General features: G+C 39.7%; 1 pseudogene; it reads right to left on the reverse strand.

The window, feature by feature from the left end:
- Positions 1 to 1,545: 1,545 nt before the first annotated feature.
- On the reverse strand, positions 1,546 to 8,971 carry LOC103220995 (F-box/LRR-repeat protein 12-like; annotated as a pseudogene).
- Positions 8,972 to 16,102: the final 7,131 nt, after the last annotated feature.

The raw sequence follows: 16,102 nt of genomic DNA on the forward strand, positions 1-16,102 counted from the left end.
GTCCTTCTGTGCCGGGCTTATTTCACTTAATCTCCTCCAGTTCCATCCACGTTGTTACAAACGACAGGGTCTCATTCTTTTTTATGGCTGAACAGTACTCCACTGTGTACAAGTATTGCATTTTCTTTATGCATTCATCTGTTGATAGACACTTAGGTTGCTTCCAAATCTTGGCTATTGTGAACAGTGCTGCAACATGGGAGTGTAGATATCTCTTTGACATACTGATTTCCTTTCTTTTGGGTATATGCCTAACATTGGGAGTGCTGGATCATATGGTAGTTCTATTTTTAGTTTTTTGAGGAACCTCCATACTGTTCTCCATAGTGGCTGTACCAATTTACATTCCCACCAACAGTGTACAAGGGTTCCCTTTTCTCTACATCCTCAGCAGTATTTGTTATTCCGTCTTTTCGTTAAAAACCATATTAACAGGGGTGAGATATCTCTTTGTAGTTTTGATTTGCATTTCTCTGATGATCAGTGCTGTTGAGCACCTTTTCACATGCCTGTTTGCCATTTGTATGTCTGCTTTTGAGAAATATCTATTCAGATCTTTTGCCAATTTTTAAATCAGGTTATCGGATTTTTTCTTATTGGGTTGAGCTCCTTATGTATTCTGGTTATTCATCCCTTGTCAGATGGATGCTTTGCAAATATTTTCTCCCATTCTGTTAGTTGTCTCTTTGCTTTGTTGATTGTTTCCTTTGCTGTGTGGAAGCTTTTTAACTTGATGTGATCCCACTTATCCATTTCTTCTCTGGTTGCCTGTGCTTGTGGAAATATTTGCCCAGACCAGTGTCCTGGAGAATTTTCTCCATGTTTTCTTTTAGTAGTTTCATGATTTTAGGTCTTAGATTTAAGTCTTTAATACATTTTTATTTGATTTTTATATATGGTGAGAGAGAGTGGTCTGATTTCATTCTTCTGCATATGGATATACAGTTTTCCCAGCACCATTTATCGAAGACACTGTCCTTTCTCCAATACATGTTCTTGGCACCTTTGTTGAAAATGAGTTCACTGTAGATGTATGGATTTATTTCCGGGATCTCTATTCTGTTCCATTGGTGTATGAGTCTGGTTTTTTAATGATCTTTTTCCTTAATAGCAAAATAATATATGTCTTGAAAAACATGGAAAATGCAGGATAGAAAATACAATTGAGAAGCTTTATGAGCATTTTGATCATCAAACTGCAAGTCACAGTTGCCCTGTCTCTTGCAGATGACCCTCATCCATCGCCCTGTTCCTGAGGACAACCCTGAAGATGAGTCTTCATTGAGCGCCTTCTGGAGGTTGGGAGCTTTTAGAGCAAGGCTTTGCAATGTAGCAGGAGGTAGCTGTGGTCTTACTTGTTTCCACTTGTAGGAATTAGGCTTCCAAGAGGCTAACTCATGACCAATGCCACACAGCTGGTAAACAATGATTCCAATGGTCTGGGGGTCCCTAGGCCTCCTTCTGTCTACTTGGGGCTTTCAGTTCCCTCAAGCCTGATTATCTGCCCTCTTCAAAGTGCTGCTCAGAGGGTCTGGGGCTCAACAATAAAAGGTGGGATGGGTCCCAGGGATAGATGAGGTGGTCACACCCACCAGTCCATGGACTCTTTGGGACAAGCCCTGACGATGACCCTACAGTGAAGCAGACCCTTACCCAGGGTCCTCTTGGCCTCCTGACTCTCCCATCCCAGCCACTGCAGCTCAAGGACTCTGAACTTGGACACGGTGAGGCAGGAGGAGAGAATTTCCGTGGAGAAGGGCATTTCCAGGGTGATGAGGAGACCCTGCCGGCACAGACTCTCCAAGAGCTGACATTCCCTACAGGACAGCCAGGCCAGGGGCAGAGAGGCCCCTTAAGATCAGCCTGATCTTGCGCATGTCTCAGGGGTAGCAGCTGATGGCCAGCAGGGTGCTGTCGTAGAGAGGGTACAGCCCAGCACCTCAAGCCCCTGCAGGTAGCTGAGTGCCTGCGGGCTGGCGTCCAGCCACTGCTCCCTTACGCGGTAGGTGCAGCCCCATCAGAGAGCGCAGGGCCTGGAAGCCTGACAGGCTCTGCTGGTGCTCGTCGCTGAAGGCAGGGACGCAGTTCAGCATGATGCATTCAAGCAGGGGCAGCACGGTGGGATTCGGCTGCCTGAGGAGCTAGATCATGGAGATCTCGCAGCTGTGCAACTCCAGGGTTCTCAGGGCGCTGGGCAGGCTGGTGATGGGCACTGTGCTCAGGTCGGCTGCGTGCAGGAAGAGGAGCTTCAGGTTGGGGCACTTCTGGCCCAGAGCTCTCATCAGGAGAGGAGACAACTAGGGGGCCTGGAGCCAGAGAACAGGTAGCCGCCCATCTGCAGGGAATGGAGCCAGGATGCCATGTACCTGCCAAGCAGGTGCCACATGACTTTAAATTGCACCGTGTAGAGCCTAAGGTCGACGTGTCGCCACAGCCACCGTCGTCCACCAGCCTCTTCCAGCGGTGACAGACCCTGAGGAAAGGGATCTGTGGTGAGAACGACCCAGGCCCCCGGCGGGACCCGCATCTCCAGGTACCAGGTGCGCCCTCCGCCCGGCCTTCTCCGCCCCCACCCCGCCCCGTCCCCCGAAGGCGGGGACGGGGCTGCACCTGGAGACGCGGATCTGGTCCCAGACCGGGAGGTGAGAAAAGATCTCTGGAGCTGTGTCTGTGTTGATGCCACTACTGTGCCCTTTGGGTTACACTAGATCAGTATAATATGAAGTCAGATAATGTGATTCCTCCAGTGTTGTTCTTTTTCTCAGGATAGCTTTGGCTATTCTGGGTCTTTTGTGGTTTCATATACATTTTAGGATTTTTTTTTTTTTTTCTATTTCTGTGAAGAATGTCATCGGTATTTTGATAGGGACCACATTGAATCTGTAGATTACTTTGTAGCTTGGACATTTTTTAAATACTGCTTCTTCCAATCCATGAACATGGAATACACTTCCTTTTTTTGTGTCCTCTTCAAGGACCTCTTCAGGTCCTCTTCAACCCTGTCCTCATCAGGGTTTCATAGGTTTCATTGTAGACATCTTTTACTTCTTTGGTTAAGTTTATTCCTAGTTATTTCATTTTTATTTGTAGCTATTGTAAATGGGATTACTTTCTTGATTTTGTTTTCAGACTGTTTGTTGTCAGCATATAGAAATGCTACTGGTTTTTTGTACGTTGATTTTTGTATCCTGCAACTTTACTGAATTTATTTATTAGTTCTAATAGTTTTGGGATGTATTTTTTTAGTTTTTTCAAATATAAGATCATATCGTCTGCCAACAGGAATAATTTCACTTCTTCCTTTCAAGATTGGATTCCCTTTATTTTTTTCTCTTGTCTGATTGCTCTAGCTAGGACTTCCAGTACTATGTTGAATAACAGTGGTGAAAATGGGCATCCTTGTCTTGTTCCAGATCTTAGAGGAAAGGCTTTCGGTTTTTGCTGTGCAATATAGCCATTTGGGTGTTCTTTACACAGAAGGAAAATCTTCTATCTAGAATAATTTTCCTTCTTTCTAAAGAATAACCTTTAGAATTTTCATTTGTGTGAGTCTGCTAATGACAAATTTTCTAAAGTTAGTGCTTGCTTGAAAGATCTTTACTCTCGTTAAAGGAAAATATTTTCACTAGGCTTAGAATTTAAGGTTGGCAATTTTCTTTTTTAGCACTTCAAAATATGATCCCATTGTCTTCTGGTTTCCACCATTCCTGTCAATTGTGAATTAAATTGTTGCTTCTTCAAAGGCAATCTTTTTTTTAACCTGGCATTTTATTTTTAAACTTTGGTTTTTGGTAATATTGTCATGATATACCTAAATGATTTTATTTATATTTATCTTATTTTGGATTTATAGGGCTTCTTGTGGCTTGATGAATTTCGTTAGTTATGGGAAATTCTTATCTCTAATTTATTCAGATTTTGCTTCCACCCCATCCCCTTTCTCCTCTTTTTATGTAATTATAACTACTTATAAGGTAGAGCTTTTCACTTCATCCTCATGGTTTTCACCCCATTCTCATTTTCCATCCTTTTTGTACCTCCGTATTTCCTTCTGGATATTTTCTTTAACCCATCAGCCTGTTCCTAATTCCCTCATCAGTTGTGTCAATGTGCTCTTAAACCCGACTGCTGAGATTTTCCTATTTCTGTCATTAAATTTTCTCTACCAGATTTTCTGTTTGATTTTTTATTTGTAGTTTCCACATCTGAAGAAATTCTCAATCTCATTCTTTGCCATCTTCACCAAAGTACATTTATTTAAAATTCTATATCTGATCATGTCAACGTCTGGAGCCTTTGTGAATCTATTTCCATTGTGCTATCTTTATCAGCTTTCACTTATGCCTCCTATCTAGATTTTTTTTTTTTTTAGTATGCCCTGAATATTGTATTTACAAAATTCCTTGTAGAAGTAACTTAAGGCCTTAAATGATGATACTATGTTTCTCTAGGAGAGATTTAATTTTCCTTAGCTGGTGCCTGGGGATCACCTGCAAGGATCAACTTCTCATTTGCCTTTCCATGCTTCTAAAGTGCAACCCTTTGCGGTTCCAACTCAAACTGGGGAAAAGAACTACTAGAACTCTTTCTCAACTTCGGTGGGCCCTGGACACCAATCCCTGTTGCTTTAGCTTCAAAGGGCATCAAAATCATTACACACTGCCTCTAATCTCAGCCCTCTGGAGTCCAAGGCAGGCAGATCATTTGAGGTCAGGAGTTCGAGACCAGCCTGGCCAACATAGCAAAACCGCATCTCTACTAAAAATAGAAAACTTAGCCAGGCATGGTGGTGCACACCTGTAATCCCATAATCCCAGCTACTAGGGAGGCTGAGACAAGAGAATCTCCTGAACTCTGGAGGCACAGAGGTTGCAGTGAACCGAGATCACGCCACTGCACTCCAGCCTGGGCAACAGAGTGACTCTGTCCGCCCCCAAAAAAACCATTACACACCCACTTGACCTCTCAGACTCTATTACCAGGAAAAGAAGAAAAGAAGCCCCAGCTACAGTATCATCTCTCCGAGCCTTGCCCCATCTCTAGATCCTGGCCTTGGGATCGTCACTATCTTGTTAGCTCTCTGGGATCTTTAAGCAGAAAGATGTGCTTCATTTGTTGGCTTGTTTTCAAGTTGTACTCAGCAGAAGGGTCAATCAGAGTTACTTTCTCTACCATTACTGAAGGCAGAATGCACTTAAATATAATTATCTTCTTTATTTTTAATTTTAAATAAGAGGAGCTAGGAAAACAAAAAGCTTCCTAATTCTTCCTATTCCCAAATGGTTCCTCAATTTGTAATTACTTAATCTAGAGGAACTAAATACTCATTTGACCAAATTAATTTCTTTTAGAATGCATTAATTCAAACAAGTGGTCATATCAGAATATTAATGTGACTTTCACTTCAATCAAAACTGTGCTTCATAGCCACAAAGTTTATCATCGCTGATATAATCATAAGAACACTAGATATACACCCCATAAGAAAAATTTAACTTTGAGTTGTTCATTGAGATTATGATTTTTTTTTTTTTTTTTTTGAGATGGAGTCTGGCTCTGTCGCCCAGGCTGGACTGCAGTGGCCGGATCTCAGCTCACTGCAAGCTCCGCCTCCCGGGTTTACACCATTCTCCTCCCTCAGCCTCCCGAGTAGCTGGAACTACAGGCGCCTGCCACCTTACCCTGCTAGTTTTTTGTATTTTTTAGTAGAGACAGGGTTTCACTATGTTAGCCAGGATGGTCTCGATCTCCTGACCTTGTGATCCACCCGTCTCGGCCTCCCAAAGTGCTGGGATTTGAGATTATGATTTTAATAAAACAGATTGAAGATATTTCAAAGCTTGTGTAACTATTTTAAACTTTTCAAAATCATTACATAAGTATAGTAGCTTAAGCACTATCTAATTCAAAATTGCCATTCCTGTCCAATAATGAGTTTTTCCAATTTTACTCTACTCAAATTTTAACCATTTAAGAAAAGCTGATTTAAACAAAAAACATGTTTTATGATCAGAAAATTTTGATCTTTAGAACCTCTTCAAGTTAGCATTTGAGACTAAGAAATTGCTTTTTAATCTTTCAAATTCATTCACCATTTAGCAAACATTTGTTGAGCACCAACTATAGGTCAAACATACAAGTATATTACAAAGTTCCTTTTAAAAATATATCAGACTCTTGCTCATTTACTTTGCTGATTTATGTGCCATGTTAAACATTACTATCTGTAATACAATCAGTGAAAAGAATATTCCCCAGTTCTCTGTGTAATGTGTCTTTTTAAGACAGCCTTGAAATTTAATCCAATGTCTGCATTACCTTCCTCATAAAAGGGGACAAATGCAATTGATAGTAAATGACATCAACATTCTTTTCTACTCACCCAGCAAAAATTATGACCTGTGGTTGGAATATTTCTAAAGCAAGTCTATAGCTAATTAGAACTTGTCTCTACAGCAGGGTTCATTTGAGAAGTGGATAAGGATTGTAGGAGTAACAGATTAGGTATCTGGCTTGCCAGAGTCACAGATGCCTTCTTAAGTGAGGAAATGAAAGTTGAATGAATGTTAGGAAAGTTTTAAGGTCCCAGCTAGCTAAGGCCAACTCAAGTCCAGAATCCATTTCTATAGCTAAGGCCAACTCAAGTCCAGAATCCATTTCTATAGCTAAGGCCAGCTCAAGTCCAGAATCCATTTCTATAGCAAAGGCCAGCTCAAGTCCAGAATCCATTTCTATCTCCCAGGTCAATCTTTTTTGTAGCACACAATGAAATGGAGCATGTTGATTCTATAACTGACAGCTTCTGAATGTGTTTTCACTGGTATGTATACACAAATAATTTTGTTGAATGTTTTGAGGTCTGGGGGTTCTTTTCTTTTTATCGTTTCAGACAGAATAGAGAAAACACCAATTTCTGAAGACCTATAATCATCAAGTAGGCTCATGTGCAAGTTGGGAAGACTATTTTTATAATTTTGTGTCTATAAGAAATTCAGCAGTATCTGAGATGGTTCAGATGAACCTTATGTTCATTTTTATGTTTCTTTAATAGCATAATAAATAGGCTGGGAGGAAAGAGGGAAGCATCCCTTCCTTCACAGTGGTGCAGCAAAGTTAGGATTGTCCCAGAGAAGACCATGGCTAGCTGACAAGATTTTCAGCACTTCTTTCCTACTGTATTTTTTGTTTGTCTTCAAATTACAGGTCCCCTTTTGGAAAAGTAAGATAACACAAATAAGGACAAAGTAATGGATGTTAAAAAATGTTTCTGTTGTGTAAGCCTTTTGCCAAGTTGTCCTCTACTGCAGTCTCTAGATCAGCGGTTCTCAACCTCAGAAGCACAATAACATATGCTGAGGAGCTTTAAGGAATGCTGGTGCCTGGGCCATCCCCAGGAAGCCTGATTTCTTGGTCTGGAGTAGAGCCTGGTCATGGGGATTTTTTTTTTTTTAAGCTCCCGCAGTGATGTGGAGCTGGAGCTGACAGCCACTGCTCTCTGCATTGCTCTAGTCAAGAGGGACAATTTCTATTAGTAGCAAAAACAGGGAACCTGTTCTTTATAGCGTGGGCTTCTTTCTCTAAATGAATTACAGAAGGGCTGATACTCTCTCATATAAGATAAAGTCCTTTTCTTTTGTTAGAAATTTTTCACCACCTGACTCCTTCAAAGATTGGTCCATGGTCTCAAACCACCTAGCAAAACCTTAGCTGTCCACGCAGAATTGGTAAGACTCTAGGGTCAGGTTTCAGTCAAAGAACCTTACAAATGCAAGATCTGAGAACTCTAACTTCCCCCAAACGACCCTTTCATCTATTAACTCAGAAATCTTATTCAGGACAAAACAAAATAGAGAACAAACTAGAAGAGAAACTTTCATTCAATTTGCCCAGTTTTGATGTAAAATGTCACCTTAATTTTACTACCACCAACCTAACATTTTAAATACCATTTTCTTCTGAAAACACGACTTCTTTTCATTTGAGTTTGTATAGGCAATGGAGGAAAATTAGCATGGTTATATCCACTTTATAGATGGAGAAATGCACATCTAGTTTCTGTGATCTATTCAAAGTCACCAGTCACCGACAGAATGAAGAAGTCAAAGCTATGTTCCTTCTGATGTTCTACAATTCATACTAAAGAATATTCTACCAAGATATTTACCTGAAGATGTATTTTAGGAATCATGATTTAAGGCTAGATCACAAAATTCAGTGAAATTTAAAAGAGCCATAAAAAGAATAAATCTGGAACAAAATAAATCCTGCAATTTGATGGATAGGCCTCTATGGTCTGTAAAGACACATACAAATTATATGTGGTTTTACCCTTTAGTTTTACCATCACTGACTTTCAAAATGAATTTTGTCTCATTATATTTATAATTTCTCTTAACAGATAGCTAAGAGACATAATGTGACAAAATGATAAGTATGGGGGGAATTACAAGTGATTATTACTGAAGAAGGGCATAGAAATTTATTTTCTAGAAAATTTCCAAGAGGATTTACAGACTTCTGTCCCCAAATACTCTGAACTAGTAGAGACAGCAAATTAGACTCTTTCAGCATAGTGACTCTACATAGTTTCTGGAGAAGAAACTACATACGCTTCACACAATCTATCTTGCATTAAGACAATAAAAATGTTCCTCCTCCTAGCCCTCCCTCAAAAAAAAAAATATCCAAACAGAAGGAATGGTGAGAATAATTATTTATCTCTCCTCATTCCTGGTTTTAGTAGATATTGATGGACTACATTAGTTTCTTCTCCAGAAACTATGTAGTCCAAGCCCAGGAAGATGTTCAACTATAGTTTCCGATTGCGGGTCCAGGTCTCAGTACCGATAAATACTGCTGAAGTGTCTTGAGTACTATTAAAGGAAAGTGAACATCGAGGCTCTGGTGGCCATATACCTTGTTGCAGGGCATTGGGGGAGGACTTACCTCTTTTCCCAAACTTTATTTCCATTAAGAGTCAAATAACGTAAAGCCCACTGATCCATATCATACATACATCAAAAAGCAATGATAATGTTGCCAACAAGAAATAAATCAAGAAGCGTTCAGGCTCCAAGTAACCCAGAAGGCCCCAAGCTCAACAGGGGAAGAAACACAAACTCCGCTCTTCCATAACCCTCTGAGAATAAGCCCCAGAATGATGATACCTTGGCTGCGTTCAAAACTCAGCTCTCTGGACAAAAGCAACTTTTCCATTCTGCCCTTATTTTTTGTAACTCATTCAGAGGTTTAAAGTTAGGCTAAATATATTTTTTTTCAAGAATTAAAAGATTCTTTTAAAGTAAGTAAATAAACCTGAAAAATACTTGGGAGAAATAGGAAGCTCTATTTTCAACTAAACAGATTTCAAATTTCTGTACTGAAATCAAACTAAAAAGTTTTTTACCTCATTGCTGCTTCATGACTATTTCCCCTTTGTAGTTTGAGAGATTTATTATATGTATTGAGATATATACGGTACTCACTTCGGAACTAAGCCATTGTACATTTGTAGAAATGGTATGAACTCTTCAGAGGCTCACATTACTTAAAATCTGCTTGCTAAGTGATTTTTTAAAAGAAAAATGAAAAATTCTTGTCTATGAACAGGGTCTCTCCAAACTCTGATTTTTCTCTAAGAATGCTCTTTAAAACAGGCTATCAAAGGAAGAGATTCTTTTCCATTGTCCCTTGTCATTAAAAATCTCTCTTCACAAGTTCTCACTAACTAGTTTTACTTAGTATCTGACTTGGATTTTTTTTTTTCCACCATTATAAATACCATTATTGCACAGAAATCTTGGAAGATATTTTTGTGACCAAAAAAAACTGAAAAAGGAGAAATTTACAGTGTGGCTTTGGTAATAATAAAGCATAAATTTAACTTTTCACACTTAGGGTAACATATTAATATTTAGTCATGAGATCTGCTGGGGTCTCATCTGCTGTAGATAGCTGTCAAGTTTTAATCACTGTATCGTTTTCTTTCCACCATCCATAAATACAAAGAATAGCTTTCACTTCATTTTTGTGCACACAAAAGCAGGATAGAAAATCTTCCATGTTCTTTTGCTGCCATCCAGTGGTTCTGATTGATAAATGCAATGACGATAAATCTAACATGAGACGGAAAAATATGTGAGTGTGAAAGAGACACACATACACCTTCAAGAAAGCCTAAAGCATGAAAATCCAAATTGTTAAAAGTGATACGTTTTCAATGGGATTGTTACATTATAAAATGTTCCTCTGTGTTGCATGAAGATTGAGGGAAAACCTCCCCTAGATTGTAAGTTCAAGCAAGAGTGGGGACACTGAACTTCGCTCTCCCATTGTCACAGACTAGCTGGGCATCAGCACTTAGTAGGCACTCAAGAAACACTTGCTTACCACAGCTTTTCTCTTAACTGATTCATTAAAATGCTAATTATAATCACGAGCGGGGGAAGCACAACGCAAAGTTTTTTGCAGTTGAGTGTAATTTAGCCAATTGTCTCCTGGTGTGGGGGTTTCTTACTTTCTCTACAGAGCAGTTTTACACAGCAGCGAGCAGGAATTGGAGGGGGAGAGAGTGTTTGTAAGTTTAAGGAAAGAATTATTTTTAAGAAATATAACCAGGTGTATCAACACTATGTTTCTTGAATAGTTTTAAGATGGTCTAAGCTGGAGAACAAACTGCCAAACATTATCAAAAATGGTTATTCAGGGCCAGGCAGGGTGGCTTATGCCTGTAACCCAAGGACTTTGGAAGGCAGAGGTGGATAGATTACTTGGGGCCAGGAGTTCAAGGCCAGCCTGGCCAACATGGTGAAACCCAATCTCTACTAAAAACACAAGACTTAGCCTGCCATGGTGGTGCGTGCCTGTAATCCCAGCTACTCATGAGACTGAAGCACGAGAATCGCTGGAGCCCAGGAGGCGGAGGTTGCGGTAAGCAGAGATCACGCCACTGCACTCCAACCTGGGCGACAGAGTGAGACTCTGTCTCAAAATTTACAAAAAAACTCACAAAAAAAAGCTAGTCAGAATTTTTCTATTGCTGACACTAGCAATAGAGCACACCATCAAAAATGTGATGTGGCTCCAAATTATATAGTCGGTAGTATGCAAGTGTAACACTCACACCACCCTAACCCAAACTGAAACCAGCGAGACAAGTGTTTGAAAATTCAGTGCAAGTTTGGCCAATCAGCAAATAGAATTCATGACTGACCTAGGTCCTCTCCTCCGGTAAAACCTCCTCCATGTAGCTCCTCGGCCAGTATTTAGGCGTAAAGGGAAGACAACAGTGGTTAAGGCGCAGCCTCCAGAATGGCCCCACATCCTAGCCTCACTAACTGCATAATCTTGGACAAGGTCTAGCCTGAGTCTTGATAACTTTACCTGTAAACAGAAAATAATACCCACCTCAACTGGCTTCTTGTGTAGATCACAAATGAGGAACACAGTGCCTGGCAAAGACTCAGTGTTAGCTGCCATAAATGCATATATACCACATGCACACATACATGGCATTAACGGACACACACATAGAACAGATACTATTCAGAGCAGAGGGAATGATTGGAGAATCTTTCTACTCCGTTGTAAATCATTTATTAAATTTAATAACCTATACTTTAGTTACAGAGACTAGTACAAAAAAATAAACATTGTGCCTGGGTTCCAGATGCGAAAATGACAATCCAGCGGGAATTTTAAGATCTCACTTATTCCACTTTATTCACTTTATCATAATAAAAGGCAAAAATTTTAAAACAATTGAGAAGGGCATCAAAAACAAGACCTCAGTAAATTCAATTATACTTCCCAACTCACATGTTAACAAGCATTTCTTATTTATCTCTGACAAAAATACCTATCCGTGGAAGAGGATTCTTACTCTTTGCCTTTTAGGAAGTTGAATATATTGAAAATGTCTTCCAATGAGTCAGGGAGTTCAAGGAATTTCAAGATGCATTTTAAGTTAAAGTCCAAGTCTTATTCCAAATGAAATGTTCTATTTCCCAGCATCTCAGGAGCCAGACCCTAGTCCTTTCCAATTTTTCTACATCTCATTTGATTATTTACGTCATATTTTTTAATCTCTACAAAAATGTATGGCAGAACCCATAAACAAAAGCTTGAAAAGCAAATTACACCACCACTGAATGCTGGTGAGGAGGGGGTGCAATGGCAACTCGCATTCACTGCTGCTGGGAATGCAAAATGGTATAGCCACTTTGAAGGGCAGTTTGGCAGTTACAAAACTGAATATACTCTTAACATAGAATCTAGCAGTTACACTCCTTAGTATTTGCCCAAATGAACTGAAAACTTATGTCCACACAAAAACCTACACATGATGTTTACAGCAGCTTTATTCGTATTTGCCAAAACTTAGAAGGAACCAAGGTGCTTTCAGTAAGTGAAGGATAAATAAACGGGTGGTATACCTGGACAATGGAATACTTCTTAGTGCTAAAAAGAAATGAGCTATCAAGTCATGAAAAGACATGAAGGAAACTGAAATGCAATTATTAACTGAAAAAGTTACATACTGTATGATTCCATATGACATTCTAGAAAAGGAAAAATTATGAAGACAGTAAAAAGGTCAGTGGTTGGCAGAGGTGGGAGTGGGAAGAGGGATGAATAGGTGGAGCTCAGTGAAACTACTATGTGATACTACAACGGTGGGTACATGTCATTATTTATTTGTCCAAACTGTGGAACATACAACACTGAGAGTGAACCCCAATGTAAATGATAAACTTTGGGTGATTATGACATGTCAATGTAGGTTCATCAGTTGTAATAAATGTGCCATTATGGTATGTGATGTTGTTACCGGAGAAGATTGTGGCTGTATGGGGACTGGGGTCTAGAGGAACTTTCTGTGAATCTAAAATTGCCCTAAAAATAAAGTTTACTAATTAATTTTTTAAATTATATACAAAAGGGAAGAGGAATACAGGCAAAAACAAAAAATCCCACACAATTATAGAATGGTTTCTGTAAATGTCAAGGCAGTATGTAGCAATGAAGCTTAGCAAACCAAACTTTAAGATATGTATTAAGCTGTACACAGTACCAACCACAAAAGAATTAACACATACATTACCACTATTTCCAAAAGATGCTTTTAACATCTTTTTTCAATGTTACATATTTTAGGCTGGGTGCAGTGGCTCACGCCTGTAATCCCAGCACTTTGGGAGGCCAAGGCAGGCGGATCACCTGAGGTCAGGAGTTCGAGACCAGCCTGACCAACATGGTGAAACCTTGTCTCTACTGAAAATACAAAACTTAGCCGTGCACAGTGGTGGGCGCCTGTAATCCCAGCTACTCAGGAGGCTGAGGCAGGAGAATCGCTTAAACCGGGAGGTAGAGGTTGCAGTGAGCTGAGATCACACCACTGCATTCTAGCCTGGGAAACAGAGTGAGACTCCATCTCAAAAATAAAAAAAAAGTATATATTTTAATTCTGTTAAGTTACTGTAAATGCCTAGCTGAAAGAATAAAATTTAATTACAGGCATTTTTAATGTTACATATTTAGGCAACATCACATAGCTGGGAAACCTCAAATAACAACTTTTGCTAAAATAATTTTTTTTTTTTTGAGATGGAATCTCCCTCTGTCGCCCAGGCTGGAGTGCAGTGGTAGGATCTCGGCTCACTGCAACCTCTGCCTCCCAGGTTCACACCATTCTCCTGCCTCAGCCTCCCGAGTACCTGGGACTACAGGTGCCTGCCACATAGCCTGGCTAATTTTTTGTATTTTTAGTAGAGACGGGGTTTTACCATGTTAGCCAGGATGGTCTCGATCGCCTGACCTCGTGATCCGCCCTCCTCGGCCTCCCAAAGTGCTGGGGTTACAGGCGTGAGCCACTGTGCCCAGCCTTGCTAAAATAAAATTTTAAGTGGTATCAATAACTAAGAAAGTATTAGGTTAGCCTTTATTAGTGTTGTCTACAAATTTTAAAAGGTGATAGATAAAATCTAGCAATTCCGTTTATATAAACCCAAATTTCAATTGTTCTTAGGACAAACTCTAAAATGATGTTACATTTTGCCACATCTCTGATGAGGTATAATATTTAGTAATATTCAATTTCCATTATAATCCAGTTAGGTTCCAGTGAGACAACAGATTATAAACACATTTCCTACAAACTAACCTCCCCTGATGAAAATTAGGTACAATAAAAATCCCTTTCAATTTAGCATTATTAAGACATTCAAGCAAAGATCACACTATCACTTACATATGATAACCCTACGGTTGCCGTGTCTAAACTTACCTTGATAAGATTTAGAAGTTTCAAAATACCACGGAAGGCAGATTTGAAAGAGACCTACTTCCAACTAAGAGTTCTTACTCTCTAACTATATCTGGAATGCCACTTGTCTAAAAGTAAACTGAGCCTAAATTTAGGAAACATATTAAATGCCTACAGACTATATATATATATGATAATGAAATATTTGCTACCACATTTAAGTATTCTTATATTATTTCCCCATCACTGAAATGTTGTATTGCTTAAAATTTCAGTAACTAAATAACTCTTATTCACAGGAGTACCTCATTGTCATGCTGCTTCTTTGAATGAATTTTGTTGCTGGTCAGTACAACTTTTTTTCTCTTTCGTTTTACCAAAGAAATTATGTTTATGACAAAAACAAAAACATCCACCATGAGAATCTGATGGGGGAAAAAAATAGAAACAGAAAAAAATAGAAACAAAACGACCTACTTCACTCCTGCTGGTGTGAGGGACTCTCACTTGTAAACCTTTCCTGTCTTTAGTTCTGGTGATAACCTTCCTAACACTCACCTACATTTGCTGTATCACTAGGATATCATCTACTAGCTCCCCAGTCTGAAAACTCAGGATTTAATTTATACTACTTTCTCCCAACTCCTTCCGATTTTTGATAGAAGAATTAAAAAGAATAAATCACCATTACCTTTGAAACTTAAATAAACGTAAAACCGTATTCATCCACCGGTTTTGTACAGCATCTGTGTTTCTCACCACATAAGGATGCCCCTCTAATCTATTCCCTATTTCTAACTCACTTCTGCCTATTCTACCTTTACTTCTATACTGGCAAGGTCAATTTCATTTACTTTCTTGTTTTATCTATCATTTGATTCTAAAGGCTGAAAACCAATAAAGCAACATTTACAATATAAAAAAAAAAACCTTAAACTGGGCCCAAACTGTTAAGAGTATGAACCCACTTTGACCCTAAATCATTAAGGGTAAGAGCCCACTTCTGAGTTCTCGCTGTCTTTTTTTTTTTTTTTTTTTTTAATAGAGATGGAGTCTCCCTATGTTGCCCAGGCTGGTCTCAAACTCCTAAACTCAAGCAATCCTCCCGCCTTGGCCACCCACAGTGCTGGGATTACAGACATGAGCCACCGCGCCCAGCCTCTGAGTTCTGTAATACCTAACTTGCTTTTTTTTTTTTTTTTTTTTTAAGAAGGAGTTTTGCTCTTGTTGTCCAGGCTGGAGTGCAATGGCGCAATCTCAGCTCACCGCAACCTCTGCCTCCTGGGTTCAAGCGATTCTCCTGCCTCAGCCTCCCGAGTAGCTGGGATTATGGGCATGCGCCACCACACCAGGCTACTAATTTTGTCTAATACCTAACTTTAAAGAAAGAAAACTGAGACAGGCGCCGTGGCTCACGCCTCTAATCCCAGCACTTTGGGAAGCCGAGGTGGGTGGATCACTTGAGGTCAGGAGTTTGAGACAAGCCTGGCCAACATGGTGAAACCCCATCTCTACTAAAAATACAAAAATTATAGCTGGACGCGGTGACATGCCTGTAATCCCAGCTACTCAGGAGGCTGAGGCAGGAGAATCGCTTGAACCCGGAAGGCGGAGGTTGCAGCGAGCTGAGATCCCACCACTGCACTCCAGTTTGGGTGACAGAGTGAGACTCCGTCTCAAAAACCAAAAAAATAAAAAAGAAAACTGAATACCACACTATACAGTTAGGAATTTATATACACATACACATTTTTAAAGAAATCTCTTATCTGGATGAATCCAATACGAGATTTTTTAAGTAGTGTGTGCTCATCCAAGAGGACAAATTATACACAACTT

Source organism: Chlorocebus sabaeus, chromosome 14 (genome assembly GCF_047675955.1).
Source record: "Chlorocebus sabaeus isolate Y175 chromosome 14, mChlSab1.0.hap1, whole genome shotgun sequence".
NCBI classification, from domain to species: domain Eukaryota; kingdom Metazoa; phylum Chordata; class Mammalia; order Primates; family Cercopithecidae; genus Chlorocebus; species Chlorocebus sabaeus.